This window comes from Triturus cristatus, chromosome 4_2, assembly GCF_964204655.1.
Source record: "Triturus cristatus chromosome 4_2, aTriCri1.1, whole genome shotgun sequence".
NCBI lineage: Eukaryota > Metazoa > Chordata > Amphibia > Caudata > Salamandridae > Triturus > Triturus cristatus.
The window spans coordinates 682535015-682549660 of record NC_140586.1 but is presented as its reverse complement, the minus strand read 5'-3'; positions in this window follow the sequence as shown (position 1 = coordinate 682549660).

Sequence of the window (14646 nt, the reverse complement as noted above, 5' to 3'; positions counted from 1 at the left end):
TCTTTATTCTAAGTTTTCATATAAAGTTCTTTCCAACATAAAAGTATTCCTCCTTCGAATTGATTCCTAAATGTCTTTTCCATCCATCACTTGTTAATTCAGTCCATGTACGATCCAATAGTTCAGTTATTTCAAAAAAATAATTCCAGTTCCAATCAATGATCTCTATATCCAATGATCTCTACAGCCGACGTGTTTCGTCCCCTCCTGGGACATCATCAGGGCTGTGAAGTAAACAAAAACATCCAATCATAACCTAATCCTTCTTCTATGAATATTTGCGTACATATCACACTGTACCATTTCCTGCCTATTTTACAAGCTCCAAGTTAGGTAAGGATGTGCCTATACAGATCATCCTTATTTTCACATTAACATTGTGTCAGTATTCATCTACACAATTTTTTCATATATTTCTTTATACCTTTCATTTAATATTTTTAATATTTTTCCTGAAACCACATATCACAACACTATTAAATACATAATGAATAAATAAACCGTTAATTACTGCATATATCCAATAATTTTTCTACACTCATATGGCTATTCGTAATTTCCACACTACCACAGTTAATAAAAAGAATTTATGACCCCCTTATTCTTTGTTTCATTATTAATGTTTCCTTTTTAATGTCGTCTTATATTGCCCTTAATCGCGCATCACACCCACCTCCTATGTACTCTTCAATAACCACTTTTATTGTATATCACATCACTCTTCTCGCAATTTCAATTGCTTTATACTCCAAACGCATCTGAAACACAAAAATAGTACCTAAAAAACCATTCCTAAAAGCAACTATTCTTAGGTTATCTTGATTATCCCCCATATCAAAAATTCATTTAATCCCATACGAAAGTACTACAGTCGGGATCAAAACGTTCCTGTTATCTCAAGTCCCAAAAAAAAAAAAACCTGTTCTCACCTTTTCCGCATAATATTAATGAGAGCGTCCGACACACAACTTTTCACATAAAGTCCTGGGCTGCGAAGCTCAACTAGTGAATCCTCTTTCTGCATAAATACAAAGAAGAAGGAGAAGAACGTTCTAGACCCCTATTTTGAATATAACATACAATCACATATAATTCAATCCCCACAATTTCCCAAAAGGACCATTTCAAGGATATCTGATTAGGTACCTGTAGTTATTTAAGCGGTCCAAATTCCCCGAGTTGCGTCTCGCCGTGGTCGGTCTGATACTCCCGCTTCGAATATTCACACATACAGCTCTTCTTGTTATAAAAGGCGGGGCAGCCAATCACGGCACAGAATTTCTAGCCTTCCTACTTAATGTCCCGTTTCCCATCTGGTCCGCTATCCCACCTGATTCATCCGCTTCCTTACCAATTAGAAAAGGCCCTCTCTTACGTCCTCTCTTTAGAAAAGAGCCGTGACCCAATCAAAAGTGTTCCATTGCCATCCGCCTATTTGTCTACACTGTTTCCCTTCCCGTCCGCCTCTTCGTGATGCCCAGTATTACGAAGTATCCTATTCATTGTACTGTTTCCCATCAGGTCCGCTATCCCACCTGATTCGTCTACTTCGTTACCAATAAAACAAGTCCACTGTTACGTCCCTTCGTTAAAATGGAGCCGTGACCCCAACACAAGCCTTCCATTACTCTCCGCCACGGAGGGTCAACAATCATCAACTCCCCAACCGGAAGTTTAAATCATCAAGTCCTAACCAATCAGGATTACTGTTGGCCACAACCTCTTTTGCCCCAACTATGTTTCAATTCACCTCTTTTAACACGGTCTTATCCTGCTTCTTTACTATCTTCCTGTTAAGGTACAATATTCCACCTCCCATCCGTTTTGTACCGTAATACCTGCTATAACAAAATGTCGTCAATTACCAACTTCCCGACCGATAGTATGGGTTATACAGCTCAAGCCAATCAGATTACAACTCTCCAATGCCGACTAGAATGTAAGGGCTTACTCCCACACAATAATTCTCCTGCCAGTGCTTATCCTTCTGCATACTTCAATTCAGCCACATAGTATCATCTCCTTTTACTTTCATTTGGAAAATTAACCCTGAATGAGTACTATTCTATATTCTATCAACACTTCCAATACCCTTACATATCAGTAAGGTATTGGAAGAGTCTAACATGTCGCCAATCTGGACCAACAACCTTTAAAAAGGAACGTTCCCTTATTCGGCATCCAATATCAATAGTACTCTACCATCTCACAAATCGTTGTACCCAAATAATTGCATGGTACAAATTAAAATCCAGTGATTCCCGACCGTGCCGACCCCTTATTATTCCTTGTCCGTCCTGTCTCAAAAGCTCCTTCTCAATTTTTAAAGTCTGTGCCGTATTTAATACTAAGTATGCTTGTCAGATATCCTTGTTATGACCTAGTCCTATCCTTCAGCACACTCATCAACCACAGCGATATTTAATCACTTTGTTATAAGCCAGGAAAGATGTATTGTAGAAAGTGACTTCTCAAACCAAAAAATAATGAAGCTCTCAATCACTATTTAAACCCAATGAAACTGCTCTACATTTGCTAATCCATCTAGCCTCTTCCTGTCTAATTCGTAATTCCCAATCTCCACCTCTGTTGCTAGGCAAAATTCTGTGTATACTGTGAAACCTGAAATCCTGTTGGGAATTATGACATTCTTTGATGTGTACATACAAAGGTGATCTAGTGTCCCGATTGAGGATTGTCCTTCTGTGTTCATGAATCCTTAATTTCAAAGTTCTTTTTGTACTACCAATATAAATCTTCTTACAGGTACATCCAATTACATAAACTACTCCTGTGCTGTTACAATTAATACATTCTTGTATTGTACATTAAATATTTAATTATATTTATTCCCAAATCACAAATATTGCAAGCTCCACACACATAAAAACCTTTAGGTTGCTGAGGTAGCCAATTCAAGCTTTCATATACACCTGTTGATATATAGTTCCTTGTAACTATATTTTCCTGTAAATTACTCCTGGCTTATCACCTATCAAGTTTACTAGTCCTGGCACACCTTTTAGTAATCCCCAATTTTTCTTTAGGGCTTTATATATGTCATTTTTTTAGTACAATGCCTAGTCACAAATGCTAATCTTTCCTTAAATTGTCTTCTATCCTTCTGCACAAGAGTAGTACTCCTCTGTACTCCCATAACTCTTTCCTTGGCTTTCAACAAATCAGTCTTTTTATAACCTCTGTCCAATAATCTACTTTGAAGATTATCTAATTTCTTTATAAAATCCTGCTCAGTACTGCAGTTTCTTCTTAGTCTAATCATTTCCCCAAAAGGGATCCTTCTGATAACCGATTTAGGGTGAAAACTGTCAGCACACAGTATAGAGTTAGTTGCCGTAGTTTTTCTGAATAATTTGCTTTTAATCAAGTCCTTATCTACAAATAATTCCACATCTAAAAATGCTATTCTCTTCGTACTGTGATTTATTGTGAACTTCACATTAAAATCATTCTGATTTAGAAAGTTGAAATATTCAAGTAATTCAATCAAACTACTCCTCCATATCATTAGAACATCATCTATGAAACGGACCCAGAATAAAATGAAATCCGTCCACTTAGCTGCCCTTTGGCCCCAGACATGCTCCCTCTCAAACCACCCCATGAAGAGGTTGGCGTAAGAGGGAGCAAACCTAGAGCCCATCGCTGTACCTTTCACTTGTCGGAACCATTGGTCCTCAAAAAGAAAAAAATTATTGTTCAAAATCAAAGAGCTCATTTGAACCAACATCCCCGAATGAGCACGTAAACTTGCACTACGGCTACTTAAAAAATGATTTAAGGCTTGTTCGCCTCTGGCATTTTCAATGCAGGTATAGAGTCCAATGACATCTAAAGTCACAAGTATCATACCTTCTTCCCATTTAAAATCCTGCAATTTGTTTTACATCCATAGTATCTCTAATGTATGATGGTAAGTTTACCACCAAAGGTTTTAAAAAACTGTCTACAAATTCAGACAAATGCTCCGTAATGCTTCCAATACTGGACACTATGGGTCTGCCAGGCAGTTCTGTTTTCGATTTATGAATTTTAGGTAGGGTGTAAATGAAAGGGACGGTAGGATTAGTCCCGTTCAAATATTTATATTCAGCATCATCAATTAAACCTTCCTCCTTCCTGGTAAATAATTGCCCTGCAATTGACCTCATCACTTCTCCCATCGGATTCCCTCTTACCCAAACGTAACAATTAGGGTCATTCAACTGTTTGTATATTTCCTGAACATAATCAGATCTGTTCATTATGACAATATTTCCACCCTTGTCAGCTTCTCGAATAATGATCTTGTTGTCTGACTTCAAACTTTCCAATGCTTTTCTCTCTTCCCTCGTAATATTATCATTCCTCCCTCGCTCTTTAACCCCTGCATCTTCCATTCTATGAAATTCTTCTAGGGTTTTCTTAACAAAAATATCAATGGCTGCAAATTGAGCCCCCTGGGGTATAAATTTAGATTTGACACTTAATCCGCTTGTACAACTATAATCTGTGGGGACATCCAACATAACTGCAATATCATCAATTCCAAACCTCTCTCCTTCTGTCAAGGACATTAATAAATGCACATTATGCAGCTCTGCAATAGTCATGTCTGATCCTTTAATGGCAGTTGATACATTCAATGGTTTTTCTACCATAGAAAAAAAACTTTTAAATTTCAATTTCCTGGAGAATTTAAACAAATCAATCTCTAAATCCGTATAATTGCACTCATTATTTGGACAAAAAGATAATCCTTTTTTCAAAACCGAATACTCATGAGCATTTAACTCTCTATCAGATAGATTAATTACTTCTAATTCCCCTGATCCTGAATTCTCAACTTGTCTACCATCATGGTCTAATTCCTGTTTCTGTTCTGACTTTGAGTTCCCATCCTGGTATTTCCTATGTTTCTCCCCCCTTCTTGTTCTACGTAAATTTTCTTCCGACCTCTTTTGATTCTGGAGATTTCTTCGGAAAAAGACGAACTCTTAACTGGTATACCTCCCCCCATTCCTGATGTCGTTAGTTCATCCACTGATGAAATACTCAAACTACTGTAAATTACTGAACTTAATTCACCTTGATTACTGGGACCCCTTTTGGGTTTGATTTAGGAATATCATCAAAACCCTTAGCAAAAGTAAAAACCCTTCCCTGATTATAGTCCCTCTCATCTCTGGGTATTTTGCTTAATTTTTTGTCTTTAATCTGTTGTTGATGTCTGTTAATAACATCCTTTAAAATACTATAATTCTTCTCAGTTAATTCTTTCAGATTCATATCAGCTGTTTATTTCTCTAGGTCTGCAATCTGACTCTTTAGTTTTTTGACCTTCCTGTCAGCATTCTTTATCAAAATATTCATCATTGTAAATGAAGAAGAGTACAAATTTTCTTCCCATTCTTTGAGGTGGTCATCATCTAAATCATCAAAAGTAGGAAAGATTAATATTCTAAGTCCTCTTGCTATCCTTTTTGATCTAGATAGTTCTTTAAAGTCATCCCGTCCCACCATTTTGATAATTCTAACTTTTTCAGTTTTTCTAATTTCAAAAACGTTTCCCTTAAGCTCCTGTCCGGCACATCCTTCCTCCCCATGGAGCCTGATGTCTTGGTTTGTTGGAATAGTTCAGCTGCTAACTTTTCTCTATCATCCTCCATGTTTGTGTAAACAATTAATTCCTGATATCTCAAATATACTCCCGTGCAGCGGACCCTTAATTAAATCAACAAAAATGCCACAACGATGAGGGTCAAAGACCTGTGCGCACAGGGAGTCACAATATCATCCTGTAGCTCCTCTCTATTCTCCCCTTGTTGGTGCTCACTCAAAAATGGTCATCGTCCAACCATTCCACAAATGAAACTATTCACACATATAAGGAGCACCAAAGTTCATTAACTTATATCCTAATACAAATTTTCTAATTAAGACAAAAAGAATCTTTATTCTAAGTTTTCATATAAAGTTCTTTCCAACATAAAAGTATTCCTCCTTCAAATTGATTCCTAAATGTCTTTTCCATCCATCAAGTGTTAAATCAGTCCAGGTACGATCCAATAGTTCAGTTATTTCCAAAAAATAATTACTAGGAGGCAATTATTGTAGGCATGAGAAACTCAAGATTGGTCCTGGATTGGTAAGGTTGTATTATGATTATTTAGCAGAGCATGTCGTGATTATACCCAATAATCCAAAATGGCTGCCACCACTCCAGCATATGAGAGGTGGTAGTCTTCCTAGAATCGTAGTTCATTGTCAGTATGATTCTGCTTTGCATGTTTACCATGCATGTGCAGCATCAGTCCAGAAAGCAGCATCACTCTGTGAACACTCAAAGGGAGTTCCATAAGCTAGTAGCAAGAGTGGAAAAAGATTGCTCAAAGGCTTGAAAGTTTCTAAAATTTGCGGTTTCCAACAGAAAATAGTGCTTGCTTCTTCAGATCTGTTGACCACCACTGATGACCAAGAGGTTGTACAAGCAGGGTGGCTTATTCTGGTGTAAAGCTTTATCAACTTGACTGACATTTTTTAACCTGATCCTAGCTCTGAGGAGGCAGAAAATTAAGACTAACAAGATCTCTCTAAGGGTTCTCTCTAAGTACTGTCTTGTGATTCAGACCAAACTGTCAAAGATTACCTGAACTCTTTCTTATTGAAAGCAGTTTATCTTTGGGAATTTATTTATTTGAGAAGTATGAGAACTCATATCAAGGTTGTTCCACTTCAACAAAGTCTAAAAGGGGATTTTCCTACATCAAACAAAACTGCATGTATATTGTTTTGTATGTGAAACAACCCACTAATTCTTAAAAAAGAATAGCATGAACCTTACAAACCCATACCATCTGATAAATCCCTGGGATGTACTATCAACTAAATCACCAAATCGGAATTTTATGATCTTCAACATCCACTTCTACAGCAGGTTGTGTGGTTGAAGGTACTCTAATATCTGAATGAAGGAAATAGCCTCTCAATGAGGTGCCAAAGGTAACACTGGCACCTCTGAAAGGTTTTGTCCAATCAGTAGCTATGCAATTTTTACAGCAATGAAATTTGAGAGGATAAGACAGAAGCAAAAGAAAAATTACAAGGAACCTTAGACAACATCTCAATTGAAGCGTGTATGCTCTTCCTGCTTTACAAAATATAAATGCACCACACCAAAATACATCGCTCAATAGTAGACATTATCAGACACACCAAATGGGAAGGATTACAACATGCCCTGAGAGCCACATTAAAAATGCCTGGACATGTGTCCGAGACTTTGTTGGAAGATCTTCCTGGGGAGAAAGTGATTAAACATTGAATACAGGGCGCCAACGCTGCTTGCTGCACCAGGACTACTTCATAGAAGTGCAGTAACACTGTATGATGTTCTCTGTTGCTGTGTGGGATGGCGGGTGGCATAAGTGCGGGGGGGGAGGGGGAGAACTGAGACACTTTCATTCTTGAATGGACTCAGGGTGGGACATTTCCCGGTTTATGTATACACGTAGGGTATGTACTCCGAAATGGCAGCGGGCTTCTAGTTCCATCGAGGGCAGGCAGACTTGGGCCAAGACTTTTTTGTTGCCCCTGTTGGGTTTAGTGGGATGATGTGTACATCCTGGCATGAGTGGCGGGTGGGCAGAATCATCAGCGATGTTTGTCAAGTATTGTCTGTGGGTGGGGGGATTGTTTGATTAGTTGTTGTTTGTGTGAACGTGTGTTGTGTTTCAAAGAAGGGCGTGTCATTGCAGGAGAGTGATGAGTCCTGGCAAATGGCCAGACAGTGTGTATGAGTGAATGACTATGGCACGTGAGGTAAAGTTTTTTAGTTGGAAAGTTATCGGGTTGGGTACCTGCACTAAACAGCATGGAGTCCTCTCATTCCTTAAGTGACATAACATAACGTTTGCATGCCTGCAAGAGATGCATCTGGATGATGCTGGGGCTGTACGTCTGGTGAAAAAATGGAGGGGTCAAGTGTTTCACTCGTCGTACCCTACTTATGCTAGGGGGCGCTGATTTGGGTGGCACCCGGTGCCCCTTTTACACTACAGTATACCGAAGCAGATGTAGACGATCGCTATGTGTTATTAAGGGGCAAGTTGGATAGTAGAGAAGTTAGCATACTAAATACTTATGCCCCCAATATTGATGAGCCAAACTTTTTTTGTGGCCCTGCAGGATTTGATCACTGTATACTTGGACATCCGACTGCTATGGTTGGGAGACTTTAACTGTGTGCCGGACCCTGAGCTGGACAGATATCAAAGGGCACCAAGGAGCATATGACCAAGCAGTTGCAGAGGCTGATGAGTGACCTGGGCCTCCAGGATGTTTGGAGAGATCACCACCAGACTCAGAAAATATTTACCTGTTTTACACCAACCCATAATACACATAGTCGGTTAGACAGGGTGCTGGCGATGGAGCACCCAGCGTTTATGGCAGCAGAGAATACTCATTTGGCACATTTTCTGTCCGATCGTGCACCAGTGTGCTGTTCGGTTCAGTGGGCAGCCGGGGAGCAGGGCCTCCGTAGCTGGCAGTTACCCGCCGATATCCTGGAATCCCAGGTTGGGTAGAGGCAATCTCGAACACGCTGACAGAGTAAATTTCTCTTAATTGGGGCACTGCCAGTAATAGAGTCAATAAGTGGGATGCGATGATGGCGGTAGTCCGGGGGGGCAATGGGATTGAAGTATGGCGTTTGGATACAATTGCAGTCCGAGCTGCGGGATAGGGAGGAATCGCAGGCTGAGATCCAGTCAGGGCCACAGGGGCAAGATGATACCAAGGAGCGAGAGTGTGCACTGTGTGAGCATGTTGCTGACATGTGGGATAGGTTGAACAAGTATACACTTACGAAGTATCGACAACGGCTGCATTCGGAGGGAGACAAATCTGGCCAATTACTGGCATGGATATTGTATAAGGAACATGCCCACCCACTGATTACTAGCCTCCGCAGCCAGTCGGGTGAGCTGGTCTATAATCAGGCAGATATGCTGGAGTTGTTTGGCAACACCTGCAGAAAGTGTACGGAGCTGACTCCTTGGTCAGACCTGACCTTTATTTCCCTTTCTTGGAGGGTCTCCAGCTGAGGCAGCTGTTTGAAGAAGTTAGGGCGGAGCTGGGTGCACAGATTACTAAGGAGGAGCTAGCGGAGGCAATATCAGACATCCCTAGGGCCAAGGCCCCAGGGGACGACTAGCTGCCCATCAAGTATTACCAGGCATACACAGCAAAGTTGGTTCAGCCATTGTTGCAGACCTTTAATGAGTCCTTTGAAAGTGGAATATTGCCCCATATGATGTGTGAGGGTGAGATTTGGATGATCCTGAAGCTAGATGGAGATGTTCAGGACCCAGTGGCATACCGACCATTGATAATGATCAACACAGACGTTACAATTCTATGCAAAGTGCTGGCCAAACGGCTGGGACCGCACATGGGCTACCTAGTTAAGGAGGACCAGTGCGGTTTTATCGCTTGCCATAGAACGTTCATGAACATATGATGGTTGGCGCATATACTGCAAGCGACACAGATGACCCCTGAGAAGATGGCAGTGGTCTCTATTGACCTTAGAAAAGCGTTTAACATGGTGGACTAGGGATATCTGTTAGAAATTCTCTGAAGATTGGGTATTGGACCACGCTTTTGTAGGTGGGTCAAAATATTATATCTGAAGTTCGCAGTATGTGTACGGTTGGGCCAAACCAGGTTAGTGAAGTGGTTGCTGGGGCGAGGTATGTAGCAGGAATGCCCACTGTTGCCGCTGCTGTTTGCTCTGGCCATTGAGCCTTTGGCGGTATGGGCAAGACAGGATCTAGGTTATAGGGGCATACAAATTGGGAATGGTACACACCTTATCTCATTGAATGCGGATGACGCCCTGTTCTATGTTATGTCCCTGGGTGAGGCTATACTGAAATTGCTGCGGTTAATGGACCAATTTGCGGAATACTCAGTATTGCACATCAATAGGCTAAGTCCTTGGTGTTCCACTGGCAGGACTGAGAGTGGATAGGGCGGAGGAGTTGCCTAGTCTGTTTGTGAGATGGGAGACAGATCACTTCAGATACCTGGGGGTGCAGGTGGCACATGGGGACGCTAAGTTACTTCAGCTGAATATAATCAGGGGAGTTGAGTCGCTGTGACGCTCCGTGGACTTTTGGAATACGCTGCCACTGTCCCTAATGAGTAGAATAGCAGTGGCACAGATGGTGATGTTGACAAGATGTTTGTATGTCCTGCAGAATGCGTTGAGCCTGATTCCTGCTAAGGTGTTTCGACAGGTGAAATCCCTCATGGTAACCCTGTTTTGGGTGGGGATGGGCTGCAGAGTAGCGCTGCAAGTGCTTTCGAAGCAGAATGAGGAGGGGGGGCTGAAGGTGCCTAGGTTTGATCTCTATTATTACGCAGCACACCTTCAGCATGCTGTGCAATGGTTGGATGAGGGTGATAATTGGGAAAAGCGCTTACTAAGCGGTCGAGTGCAACCAGAGGACCTACCTGTGATTTTGATGGAAGGTGCTGGGGTGAGTGTGGAACTACCATATGTGGTTAGGCAAACGGCCTTCCTGTGGCAGAAAGTTGTAGAACGAGTGTTGGGCCAGGCTCCCTTTCACCCGGAGTTGACCATTCGGCTGGTAGTTCCAGTACGAAGGATGGTGGAGAGCATGTTTTTCCAGGCATGGAAGGAGGGTGGCTACATGGTTTGGGCAGACTTGTACATGAATAAAACCTTCCTTACCTTTGAGCAGGCGTGCAAAGGGTTTGACTTGAGGCATGGGCAATATCTTCAATTCGCAAGCCTGGTGGAGCTCGCCAAAGTCGCATGGCCCACTTACCCGGCCATGCCCCGGACCACTGAGACTCTAGAAATATTGCTAACGTGTGGCTGTGGGCGTAGACTGGTGTCATTGTTGTATAAGGCAATGAGGGTTAATTTGGGGTCTCTGGCCTTTAGGGCATGGCAAGCCTGGAATGAGGATCTGCATGTGCCGTTGCCGGAGAATGATTGGGTATGTACAATAATGTGTAAGGTGTCTTGTAATGCATGGCTGAAGCTATTGCAATATAACTTTCTGCAGCGGGTGCATATGACCCCGGAGAGGCTCCACCGTATAGACGTCACCCGGTCACATGAATGCCCTAGATGTCACAGAGCCCCCTTGGGGTTCATGCACCTGACGTGGGACTGCCCAGAAGTCCTCCAGTATTGGCTTGCTGTAGTAGCAAGGCTCCGTGAAGGGGTGGGAATCTCCCTAGCGGTTACACCAGAACAGTGCCTCCTGGGGTTGGTACCGCAGCGCAAAAAAGGAAAGTGGACAATCAGTTATTACAGCCAGCATTGGTGTTGGCCATACGGAGGGTGGTCATTTGCTGGATGGGTGAGCAGGCTATCAACTATTAGGGGTGCCGTATAGTTGTGATTCCACCTTATTCCCCTTCCATCCAACACCAGGCACTCCCTACCTCTTTAGCTCTCTCTTGCTGGTTCAATTCAATCCGTGCTTTTTTTCTTTGTCACAATTTTTAAGTCTTTCTCTTCCTTATATTTAATTACTTGTGTGTGCCTGAACACAGGGGTTTCACTACTATTTACTTATCAATCCTGAACCCCATGCTATAGGTCAATAGAAAATTAAGTTGATTTAAAGGGTTGTATTTTCAAATCTTTTAGTTCCTCATTCTTTATTAGAGTATAAATCTTAAACATTGTCATTAAAGGTTAACATAATCAATTAATCATTATTTAGTTATGAGTAAGGGTTCCAGTTTTCATTTGTTACTGATTTTTACAGATAAATACAGACAGAAAACAATGTGTTTCCTTCTGTATATATTTTTAAAAGCAGAAAAATACAGAAAAATGTGCTTCTTGTGAGTGACTTTCCATGCTGTCGTTCATAAATCCCAAGCCAACAGCTGAGCAGATAGTTACAAATAGGATGAGATTTCCTTCAATACAGGCATATGTTAACATATATTTGTACATAATGCTAACATTTACACATGGGTTATAGTACTTTGTTACAATGGCAGCTTAATTTGCTAAAGCGCAACAGCCATCAAAGTATGAGTGCATGTTTATCAGTTGAATAAATGTGGAACTATACCATTGTACCACTCCATTTATTCTTAATACACACATTTAATATAGATAAATACCAGTAAGATGGCCACCAAATAAAAATGGATATATGCAGACTGAAATGTTAACAAAATAATTACCATAAAACCGGGAGCCCGAGTTATAAGGTAAGTTGACTTAGCAATCAAATAAAGCATCATTACATTGAAATGTAACAAGCATGTTTCATGAAGAAACTTCCCTATTCTAAGCTAAGTCAAGATAATGCAAGAAGGATTAAAGGTGTAAGTTCAGTTACCCATGAATGGTTCCGATGAGAGAATCAAGCATAAGCATAACCATAAACCTTTAGCAGCATAACTTGGAAAGTATTTTCAGCTCAAACAGCAGATCAAGAAAATAAGCTGAGATTTCTCGTAAAGAGATGTCTTAGAAAACTCAGTAGAGAGTCTCTTCTCCAAGAGTCTGAGACTGGGGATACATCTATTGTGCTCTGCAAAAATAAGTTGTGACACTGAGCTAGGAACATGCACTTATATAAACACACGTTTTCTATGTTGCAACATTGATATAGCTTTATAGCTCACTGCCGAGGTCTATACCGGTTGTTAAAGACTCTGCACCACAGGGCAGATCAGGCCTATAATGAGGCAGAGGGCCTTTAAGAACCAGTATAGCCTGAGGGAGAAGGGCTATACGGGTATAAGAACATTCAACCCACTAAGGGTAGAGTGTTGTGAATCAAAAAGGGAGAAACAGGAAAATAAACATTGGAATGTTGGAGCTCCAGACTTAAACCACCCATTATAAGTCTAAAGCTACTCCGTTGTTTTCCATGGAGCTATTAACATCCCAATGTTCTAATATTCGTTCTTCCTCATGTTGACCAATAAGATTCCAGTACACTCCTGGGAACAGGTCTACACCCCATCTTCTCACCAGAGTACAATCGTCCTTGAACCATGTATCCTGTTTTTCTCTCGCTTGCTCTGGGTCAAAGTCTGATAAGGGAAAATAAGTGACAGTCCCCAAAAAGAAGTGCTGTTGAGCCCCACCTGCAACCACTGGCACAAATTAAGCACTGCTGCAGCTCTAACTTATGTCCCACCCAATCGCCAAATCAACTCTCATCCCAAGAAACTACATTTTACCCCATCCACTCCACTACAAATCCCTAAACTATACTAACATCCTATCTACTAATACTCTGAGTACTACTCCCACCACCCTAATTGAAATGTTATACTTATATATAGATGTACATGAGAGTTGCCCTGTATAGCGCTCCTTTTGTCAGGTGTTTGACCTACAGCAGATCAGGAAGACCGCCTCTGTACTGCATTGGTTTGGGAATACTTGATGGGAGGATGAAGGCAAGCTGTAAAGGAGCAAGATGACTAATTACTGACAAGTGTATGCCGATATGACCTAACTACATGTATCAAAATGTCCCGCTGTAGGTCACTTGTATGTAGCTGCAGTTCAATATATTAACTTGTGCAACCTGGTTGGTAGAGGTGTGGACTGTATGTGTCATGTGATTTAGGGAGTTTCAATTATCTCGTGCCTCAGCCATGTCTACATCATACATTGGCTCTGTGCCAATCTCAGGACCTCGTGCAATTGAATGTGGTGCCTCATGACAGAACTAGATTACTGTTGCTGCAGACGCACCTGCTTTGCTATGTTACCATTATCGTGCTCAGACACTCCCCACCAACTACAACAGCTTTTGAAGATGTCCTGGAGTTTTCATTCAAGATGACATTATGCTTTTGCCTAGATATTTATTTTATTTTATTTTATTTTGAAAGTTTTATAGTGCGCGAACAAGACCCTAGCGGGTATCAGAACGCTGTGCAGCCTTGTCGTCAGCAATTAAACAGAACATAAAGAAGGTAATACATTAGTATCATTGGTGCAATCTAGTGCTCCGAGTAAAACATTTTACAATCAACAGTTGACGCAGTTAAAGGGGCTATCTAGGACTAGAACAAAAAGAGGGAAAATATGTCATAGAACATCAGAAGAAATATTTCAAGATTTTGGTTATTAACAGAACACAGTAACATGATGAGCGCGCTTAACGTTTGTTCATTAGTAGTCTTTTGACCAATTTTTTAAAGGAAGTAGTGGAAGGATTCGATCTGATCTCTGAAGGCAAGGAGTTCCAAATTCTTGGAGCAAGACCAGAGAACGCACGGCTGTACAATCTTTTCTTTTTGAATCTTGGAGGTTTCAGGAGAAGGGTGGACATACTTCTGAGCTTCCTGTTGGAGCCCGATAGTTCAAGTTTATTAGCTAGATAGTATGGGGTATTGTAGTGTATGGCTTTATGAGTCAGACAGGCTATCTTGAGTCGGATTCTTGCTTCAATAGATAGCCAGTTTAGCTGCAAAAGGTCGGGTGAAATGTGATTGAATTACCTAGATCCCGTTAAAAGCCTGGCCGATGCATTCAATGTAGCTCGGAGAGGGGCCAGGCTAGCTTTGGGAAGTTCTGCCAGGGTCACCAGCCCGTATTCTAATCTAGGGATAATC